Raw genomic sequence first — 10,690 nt, forward strand, 5'->3', positions numbered from 1 at the left:
TGGCTGGCCTGGTGCTAGTGGGTGTCATACCATGGTCCTGGATGATCATCTGGATGGTCGTTCCGCTGTTTTGCTGTTCGGTTGATTTGCATATTACGCTTTTATTATATAGGATGTTCTGCAGTAATAGTTGACAGCTATTGTTCTCAGCTTCATAGTCTCTGTGGAAGTCCCAACACTGCAATAAAATTGTCTTTAAATATGCCTTGCAGAAGGACTTGGAGAGCTTCCCACCTATTTTCTATGCTCTAAACATCTTTTATAAGGTAGGAGTTATTTGTTCCCGAGAGTTTGATGCCACTTACTCTCAAAACATCTGTGTCTGTTTAATTTTAAGAGGTAGATATTTTATTATGGTTTTAATGGATCCTATAGTGTTTTTGTTTTGTTTTTCTTTGTCTTAAATGATTTTATATTTGGAGACAATTTTGTGAATTTATAGCAGAGGGCAATAAATGTTTTATAAATTGTATTTGCCTGGGTAAAACCTTTCCTTGTTTTTCTAAAAAAAAAAATCTATTTCCAATTGAACTTATTTAAACCAAAAAATTATATAGAACTTAGTATATGTGTGTACATGTATACATACACACATATAAATATATATTAAACTAGAGGCCCGGGGCATGAAATTCATGCATTGGTGGGGGGGTCCCCCTCAGCCCAGCCTGCACCTTTTCCAATCCACAACCTCTTGGCAGATGTCCGACTGCTGGTTTAGGCCCAATTGGGCCTAAACTGACAGTCAGACATCCCTCTCACAATCCAGGACTGCTGGCTCCTAACTGCTCACCTGCCTGCCTGCCTGATTGCCCCTAACTGGCCCCCCTGCCAGCCTGATCACCCCTAATCACCTCTCTCTCTGCCAACCTGATCACCCCTAACTTGATCACCCCTGGTCACCCCCAGCTGTTCCCAAGAGTTTAATGCCACTTACTCTCAAAACATCTGTGTCTATTTAATTTTAAGAGGTAGATATTTTATTATGGTTTTAATGGATCCTATAGTGTTTTTGTTTTGATTTTCTAAAGTTTTCTCATCTTCAAGGATTTCTATTGTTGTTTTTCCAAGGTGATTACTGATTTTTTTAAAGCCACTACTTCATTGGATCTAGGAACATCAGAGAAGATGGGGAAATTACAGTTCATGCTCTGTCAAACATTATATTCAAGCCCTTGTGAGCCAGTAAAATTTTGCAAACGTTAGCTATATATCCAAGATTATATAATTAGTCTTCAGTAATCAATGTTTAGTATTTTAGTATATAAACATCATACATATTGGTTGTATCAGAATTATGGGAATAAACACTGGATAATAACAATAAAAACTGGATGCTAAAGCACTATAAAATTCTACAAATTCTAGAGCCTTCATGATTTCTGGTTTGCAATTTTATTTCTTCCTGGGAGGCAATTCTAAGAAAAGTCTAAGCTACAAGTGAACTTTATACTCTTTAATAAAAATCTGCAGAGAGTTTATTTTATAAAATTAAGCAGAGAAGTAAATAATATCAATTCTGGACCAACAAAATCTATTGCTTTTCCAAATTAATATTAAAAAATAAAATAGAATAGAATGAAAAGAAAGTTAATCACATTATTTTGAGGATCCTCCATAATCACTTCTATACTTTGATCCCAGAGTTAGCTATACTGTAAATATGTGTTCCTTACATTGCCAGTTAAGTAACAATAATAAAAAGCTTGCCAACAATCAGGAACTTCAGAAATTAAGAAAAATAAACAGCCTCTGACTGAGGTAAAAACAAACAAACAAACACCCCAAATTGCTGTGACTTTGAGATACACAACAACCAAAAGAATAAGATGAGTCTTCTGACCACAACTTATTTCTCTTGCATGCAAGAGGTCCCAACCCCATACACACACACTTCCAAAGTCTCATTCTACTAAGGCATCAAGACAAATGAAAATCTCACTATTTCACCTCCATAGAAAAATTTCAATAGCATTTACTTTTTCCTAGGCAAATTACCCTAGAACTGAAACTAAAAGCAACTCTTTTATTATTCTAGCAGAATATGAAGGTCAAGACTTCACACACAGGGCAGAGAGAATGGCTTTCCTCTTCTCTGCAATGTCTTGGACCTCTACTGGGAAGACACAAAGGTTGGGGTCAATAAACTAATATGAAGGTTGTTGTGTCCACCTGCTTGTGGCTTGGGATGGATGGGCCGGAAGGCCAGGGCAGCTGACAGGAGCCGCTTGATGTCACATCTCCATCTGGGTTGGCTTCTTCACAACAAATTGGCTATAGGATAGTCAGATGTCCTCCATGGGAACCAGGGCTCCAAGTGTGAGTGCTTTGGTGACATCCCACCGTTCAGTGCTCACCCTAAGAGGACTCACTACATGTCTTCTGATCCAGATGCAAGGGAAGGGGCCATAGCCTCACCTCTGAGTGAGAACAGTTTCAAAGCACTTGAGAGTTATATTTTTAAAAAGCTAACAAAAGGATTGTGGTGGGGACCATTTCTTTTACAGAGGATTCTGTTACTACCTCCTTGAGATGCCTTCCACAATATAATGAGACATTATATCACGTCTAAATGTGTCAAAAGTGGCTTTCAGGTTCTTCAACTGGAGACAACTTCATCACCAGAAGCAATTTGTCTGGAATGTTACAGGTCTTTTTCTTTGCTGCCTTTTCCCTGGTCTATCACAGGTATTACTGTGCACTCTGGAAGCAAGTCCCCAGACTGGGGAGACATGGAAAACTGCTCCGGTTACCTGAAAGCACCAGGCATTTCAGCAGTAGCGACTAAGAAGTGTATTGGCTGGTGGAATAATCTGACTCGATCCCTTACTTAATCTCCAAATAGTCTCATCAAGGAGGTAGGAGAAATCCCATTGTTCCCATTTTGCATTGGATGTCTGTCGCGCTGGTAAATGCAGGGCAATGTTTGAGCAAAAGAGACCTTTGGATTGTTGCCTTGTAGGCACCTGGTTTTGGAACATGGATAATTAAAATCTGAAAGTGCCTTATGTATGTTTTAAATGTGAATATTGTTACTTATTATAGTAATTAAACATAACACAGACATTTTTGTGGAAATTAAAGGCCAATAGGTACTAAGAGGATCTTCTCTCTTTACTCGGAATTTCCAGCATTCATACCTAACCTCTTTCCATGCCTTCATCTGTAATAGAAATCTTGGTTCCTAGCACCAGTATGCCCTGAAATACAGTATAACTAATTCAGACCTATTCTTTCCTAGTTAGACCACTTATCTAACTTGCTCAGTTGGCTGCATGTTGCCTCGTGGTACACAGGGACTCAGACAACCTGAAACCCTTTGGCTTCTATGAATGAGCAAAGATCAGAATAATAAATATTGAAGGACTTTCAGAATTGATAAATAAAAAGACACAGTTATTTGCCCAAAGCCCATGAAGGGCAATCTTCTGATGACATTTATTAGTTTCTTTTCAGCATGAAAAAGAGTTACCATAGAAACCCATTATGACGATATATATTCTCATTTTCTGTGGAAACGTAGATTAGAGTCACCTTGAAAAGTTGAACCTCAGGCTTTTGTAAGAGCTGTGCATGTTTTCCACACTCGGGTACAACATATTTAAAGTAAATGTATGTATCTCCCTTTAGTTTTGTGTGATTTCAATAAAATAGGATAATAAAATGCTACTGCAAAAATAATATATCAGATTATTCAGGGTGAGAGGAATATTATAAAAAATGTGTCATGAGATATATCAAAGATATATCATGGTATAATATATCATTAATCCTAAGGGCGGGAGAATTTACAAATCCCACTTCGGCTACATTAACTCTCTTAGGAGACACAAGTTATCCCCATATTTTAATGCATTTAATTGAAAATAGCATAGAGATTATACCTTTAATAAGCCTCATATTTCAATATAGATCATTTTATAAACATTACTGTTGTTAGGGTATACAATATTAAAAATGAGTAAACTTGAAGAGCCCCACACATGAAAACTTGAGGACAGCAAGTATATTAGAAAAGATGCGGTTTGTACAAATGATTATAAAATTAGAAATATCTGAATTCTTAACCTTTTTAAGAAATCTAAGCAGCAAGCAGACAGTTCCAGAGATCATCAATCATGGCTGTTTCTCAAAGGTGATCCCAGTTTTTACACTCTGATACCATCCAGCCAGGCCTTTTCTGGGTTACTCATGTGACTGATTCTGGGAAAAGACTGTTCCATGTGCCTTAGAAATAGATTGTTTTGAGGTTTCAGTGAAAACTAAGTGCCAAGAATTGAGTTTTTGTCCCAGTGCCAAACACTGGTGAGGCAGGACCGACAAATTCACATCTCAGTTTTCTCTCTGTGGTGACCACAGCCTAACCTCGCTCACAGATGATATTTCTGAAAATCATGTTGAGACAGGCAAAACTGACAACCTCCATCCTCATGCTGTACACAGGCTTTGTGCTCATTTGTTTAGCAGTCTGTGGTTTCTCTCAACTTAGGAACAAATCTATGTGCTCTATTCCTCCTCTAAGTATTCTGCAGAGGGTTTTATTCCTGTGTCAGCCTCAATGTGTATTTCTTTCATCCTTTAGCATTACCCACAGTAACATTTTAAAAGAAATGCTTTGAAACAAACTGATAATAAAAAGTTCAAGAGGACCTAACTGCCTTCCCAATAGATACATCTACAATTTCCTTCTCTCTAAACGTAGAACCCTGGCTTATAGAGAGAGTTAACCTTGAGGAGTCTCAAATCATTTTATAGCCCCAATTAAATGTTCCATTCCCATTATCAGCAGACTGTGCGTTTATGCTCTGCACACAAGACATTAGAAATAAAACAGAGAGAAGAGAGTACATAGTTTATCAGCTCTTATTGGTCAACCGTTTTCTAAAATTCATCCTTGAAATGACTCACCACTGTAAACATTCACCTCAAACTCTTATTTCATTGTAAACATTTATAATAGAAAGAAAACCTGAAGAGCCTACTTAGTGGGAAATTTAGAGTTATATATCTGAAAATGTAAAATAATAATTTTTCCTAAATGTATAGACATGTAACTGTGGATAAAGAATGAACCGGGATGACAATTAAGCATATTTTGATGCACAGAACCTATTACAAAGAGTAGTAAACTATAAAACTGCTGGAAAGAAGATAGATCCAGCCTCAAAATCAAGATAAATAACTTGAGGATGAAGACTCAAAATTGTGAGCAGGACTAGAAATAACAACAATATGAGTGGGGACCAGGATTTCCACTCCTCTAATGTATTGAAGGGGAAGGAAAGTACTTCTCTTTAGACCTAAAGACAAAATTTGGAGGAAAGGCTGGAAAAGAGTTTTCTGCTTAATACAGTCTGCAGCTCTGACCTAGAGCAGCTTCTGATCGAAGGAGGTGGTAGAAAAAAGCTAGAACTTCGAGAATGAGCTCTTCACTGAGACCTTCCATCAGTCAGGGTTCTCCAGAGAATAGAAACAATAGGAGCAAAGAGATTTCAAAGCATTGACTTATGTGACAGTGGCAAACCCAACATTTGTAGGACAGGACAGAAAGCTGAAGACTCTTAGGATATATAAGGTTTAGTATATGGTCTCAGGATTCCACTGGGGCTCTGGGAATAAGGGGGGACTACTGCACTTCTGCTCATCTAAAGAAACTTAAAGCGAATTGCAGAAAATGGCAAAATCGTACTTATAGTGTGATATAGTTTCATACAATTACAACATGCAAATCTATGCAATATATCATATATATGCATACATATAAACATATATATCACATTTCCATCATTCCATAAATATTTATCTCCATTCCCAGTCCATCACTGACTCCTATGTAATGCTGTTCTAATTTTTTCTTTATAATTTAGAAATTCATATATATACTGTAAATATTCAATATACATGAATTTATATATATATATTGGTTGTGAGAGAAAGAGATATCAAAGATGACTTCAAAGTTTTAGCTATTACTAAGTGGAAATATGAATTTGCCATTTACTTATTTGTAGAGAATTTAGTCAGGGAAGATTTGGAGTTTAGTTTTCAAAAGGTTAACTTGTAATTCTTAAAAGACACCTGAGTAGAAATCTGAAAGAGGCAGTGGCATATATGATGTTTCTATTGTTCAAAGGAGAGGTCAGGGCTAGAGTTTCAGAGCAATCATCACAGACATTTACAAATGAATTAAAAAACAAATGCATTTATTAAAAAATGAATTCTACCCTAGCTGGTTTCACTCAGTGGTTAGAAGGATCCCAGGTTCAATTCCAGCCAAGGGCATGTACCTCAGTTGCAGGCTCGATTCCTAGCCCTGGTCATGGCCCATTTGGGAGGAAACCAATGGGTGTGCTTCTCTCAAATCAATATCTCTCTCTCTTTATATCTCCTCCTCCATTTCACTCTCTCTAAAAATCAACGAAAAAAATATCCTTGGGTGAAGATTAAAAAAAAAAAAAGAAAGAGTTCCAAGCTCTAATACAGCAGTTCTCAACCTGTGGGTCGAGACCCCATTGGGGGTCGAACGACCCTTTCACAGGGGTCACCTAAGACCATTGGAAAACACATATTTTCGATGGTCTTAGGAACTGAGACACCACTCCTCTATCTGTCTCCAGGCGGGTCCGCCCACATGCAGATACGCACACATACAAGTACCCGGCGTGATGACATCATCGTGCCAACCCCATCACATACATCCCGTACAAATACAGGTGTATGTGACAGGGTTGGCGCCATAATGTACTTATGCGGACCAGTCACACATGTGTAGAGAGCAGCTACTGTGTAGAAAGCAGATGCTGTGGTGAAAGCAGCTACTCTGTTAAAAGCAGCTACTGTGTTGAAAGCAGCAGTATTGGAGGTAAAACGACACTTCATGAATTATAATTACTGGGTAAATGTAAAATCATGTTCTGTAAAATCATCAACTACTGCAAAAAAAAAAAAAAATCTGTACCATGGGAACTTAATCTGGATACTGATCAGTCTTTTTATATTCAGCTGTGCTTGATGTGAATACTGCCCCCTTGTGATAGTAACAGGTATGTAAAAAAAACAACAACACAGAGAATGGTAAATCATAGGAAACTTTAATGAACTATATTGACTGAACTATGCCATGTATCATCTTTTGTATTATTAAAGCTATTGTTATATATTATTTTCATTAACAAACCATCCCATGACAATGAATCGTGTAGAAAAGAATGTTAAGAAAGGAAAATATAGTGAGGACTTTTTACAGTATGGTTTTACCTCAATAATTACAGCAGGAATTGAGAAACCGCAATGTGTTATTTGTTGTGAAGTTCTGTCAGCCGAATCTATGAAGCCGAACAAACTAAAACGCCATTTTGATAGCAAGCATCCGAGCTTTGCCGGCAAGGATACCAACTATTTTAGAAGAAAAGCTGATGGACTCAAGAAAGCCAGACTTGACACTGGTGGCAAGTACCACAAACAAAACGTAGCAGCCGTTGAAGCTTCATATTTGGTGGCACTCAGAATCGCCAGAGCTATGAAACCTCACACCATTGCTGAGGATTTACTGTTGCCAGCGGCCAAAGACATTGTTCGAGTTATGATCCAAGATGAATTTGTTACGGAATTGAGTACAATTTCCTTCTCTAAGGACACTGTCCACAGAAGAATAGATGACATGTCTGCTGATATTCTTGATCAGGTAATCCAGGAAATTAAATCTGCTCTACTTCCAATATTTAGTATCCAGCTTGATGAATCTACAGACGTTGCAAACTGTTCACAGTTACTGGTTTACCTGAGGTACATTAATGATGGCGACTTTAAAGATGAGTTTCTTTTTTGCAAACCTCTTGAAATGACAACTACTGCACGTGATGTATTTGACACAGTTGGTTCATCTCTGAAAGAGCATAAGATCTCTTGGGAAAAGGTTTGTGGTGTTTGCACAGATGGTGCTCCAGCTATGCTAGGATGTCGATCTGGATTTCAACGTTTGGTACTGAATGAGTCACCAAAGGTCATCGGAACTCACTGTATGCTTCATCGGCAAATATTAGCAAGGAAGACGCTGCCACAAGAGTTACAAGAAGTAATGAAAAGGGTCATAAGTTGTGTCAATTTTGTAAAGGCGAGCACTTTAAATAGTCAAATGTTTTCGCAACTGTGCAATGAGTTGGATGCACTGAACAATGCTCTGCTTTTTCACACTGAAGTGAGATGGTTGTCTAGAGGAAAAATTGTAAAACGTGTTTTTGAGCTTCGTGATGAACTCAAAACGTTTTTTAATCAGAAAGCAAGACCACAGTTGGAAGCACTTTTTGGCGATAAACGTGAACTACAGAAAATAGCTTACTTGGTTGACATCTTTGCCATCTTGAATGAGTTAAATTTATCACTGCAAGGACCAAATGCAACATGCCTCGATTTGTCTGAAAAGATCCGATCATTCCAAATGAAACTTCAGCTTTGGCAAAAAAAAAAATTGGATGAAAATAAAATTTACATGTTGCCTACCTTATCTGCTTTCGTTGAGGAACATGACATTGAACCAGACAAAAGGATTATGATGATAATTTCTGTGAAATAACACTTGCACATGCTTGCAGACAAAATTTCATCGTACTTTCCAAATCTACCTGACACCCCATTTGCACTTGCCAGAAGCCCATTCACAGTCAAAGTTGAAGATGTTCCTGAGACAGCACAAGAGGAGTTCATTGAACTTATTAACAACGATGCAGCGAGAACTGATTTCTCTACAATGCCAGTTACAAAATTCTGGATCAAGTGTTTGCAATCATATCCTGTTCTGTCTGAAACTGTGTTGTGCCTTCTTCTTCCATTTCCAACAACATATCTTTGTGAAACAGGGTTTTCCAGCTTGTTGGTTATCAAGTCTAAATACAGAAGTAGACTTGTTGTGGAAGATGATCTTCGTTGTGCTCTTGCAAAGACTGCCCTGAGAATTTCTGATCTGGTGAGAAAGAAGCAATCTCAACCTTCACACTGACGTTGGCTTTTTACGCATACTGTCGCAAAATGTAGCAATGTAGTTTACTGTTGTTATATTAAGGCTGTTACCCATGCTACACCCTGCTTCAAGACAAAATTTCATTTATTTGTAATTAGAAATAAATATTTCACAATATATAATTACATATTGTTTTGTGATTAATCACTATGCTTTAATTATGTTCAATTTGTAACAATGAAAATACATCCTGCATATCAGATATTTACATTACAATTCATAACAGTAGCAAAATTATAGTTATTAAGTAGCAACAAAAGTAATTTTATGGTTGGGGGTCACCACAACATGAGGAACTGTATTGAAGGGTCACGGCATTAGGAAAGTTGAGAACCACTGCTCTAGTATATACACAGGGCTATATCAGTAAAACACAAACAAAACAAAACAAAAATCCCTGCTCTTACAGAAAATATATTATTGGAGGCCTAGGAAACTAAATGAGAAAACTTAAAAAAGAGTGTACAGACAAGGGTTTCAAGGACTGAGCCCTAAGATAATCCACTGATGAAAGGATGAGAAAGAATAGTCAAGGGTCTAAAAGAAGAAATGTCCTGAGATACAATAGAAAATGTGGGAACTCTTTGTGCTCTATAGCCAGGTATGGTCAGTGGTATTATTGGCCTATTTCTTTTTCTTTTTTAATATATATCTATATCTATATATATATAGATATATATATCTATATCTATATATATATAGATATAGATATATATATCTATATATATATATAATGATTTCTGAGAGGAAGAGACAGGGAGAGAGAGATAGAAACATCAATGATGAGAGAGAATCATTGATCAGCTGCCTCCTGCACATCCCCTACTGGGGATCAAGCCCGCAACCCAGGCATGTGCCTTTGACTGGAATCGAACCTGGGTCCTTTCAGTCTGCAGGCTGGTGTTCTATCCACTGAGCCAAACTAGCTAGGGCTTATTGGCCTATTTCAAAAAATCTCCTGGTATTCCTATCTTTTCCCATGGAACTTTGAAGGAGTGAAATATATGCTCTTTTTCTCTCTGTGTCTCTGTATCCTTGCCTCTTCTTATAGGAATGTCAATCATTGGATGCAGGGCCCACTCTAAATCCAATGATATCATCATGAAATCATTAAGTTCATTATATCAGTAAGGACCTTATTTCCAAATAATGTCACATATACAGAAATCCAGAGTTAGAAGTGGGCTTTCTCTTTTTAGGGGACACTTATACAGTGTGTTTATGTCCATTTAGACATACATTTTTTTTCCAAATAAAGGAGCTATGTTTATTCACATTTTAGTATCAAATATCTAGTGTTTACATGGGAATCAGTAAACACTTGTTAAAAAATAAAGTATTTTATTCAAGGATATAGCAACTTTTTCTAAGTAACAGCTTATATTGCAATAATCAGGATTTTTTTATTATTATTATGGATTTACTACTTAAATCTATTACCTTAAAATAACTTGTATGGTGGTTTTTTTTCTATCTTCCTTATCCTCAATATTTTGAAGTGCACATTAAAAAAATCTTTGTCAAAGTCAGATATGATCTTCAGTATGAATGGAAAGAACAAATCAAAATAATTACCTAAAATTTCGAATAATTATTTGCCTTTTATCCTAACAGTAATCATCAGTCCATTTAGCAAAGAACCTACCATCATGGTGTCTCTTTCATTTAACCTTC

The 10,690-nt window shown here is 36.9% G+C and overlaps 1 pseudogene; it reads left to right on the forward strand.

The window, feature by feature from the left end:
- Positions 1 to 2,572: 2,572 nt before the first annotated feature.
- LOC139008942 (protein FAM200C-like) lies at positions 2,573 to 8,995 on the forward strand (annotated as a pseudogene).
- The last annotated feature ends 1,695 nt before the right edge of the window (positions 8,996 to 10,690 follow it).

This window comes from Myotis yumanensis, unplaced genomic scaffold, assembly GCF_028538775.1.
Source record: "Myotis yumanensis isolate MYYU_CA2020_CCGP unplaced genomic scaffold, mMyoYum1.0.hap1 SCAF_1, whole genome shotgun sequence".
Taxonomy (NCBI): Eukaryota; Metazoa; Chordata; class Mammalia; order Chiroptera; family Vespertilionidae; genus Myotis; species Myotis yumanensis.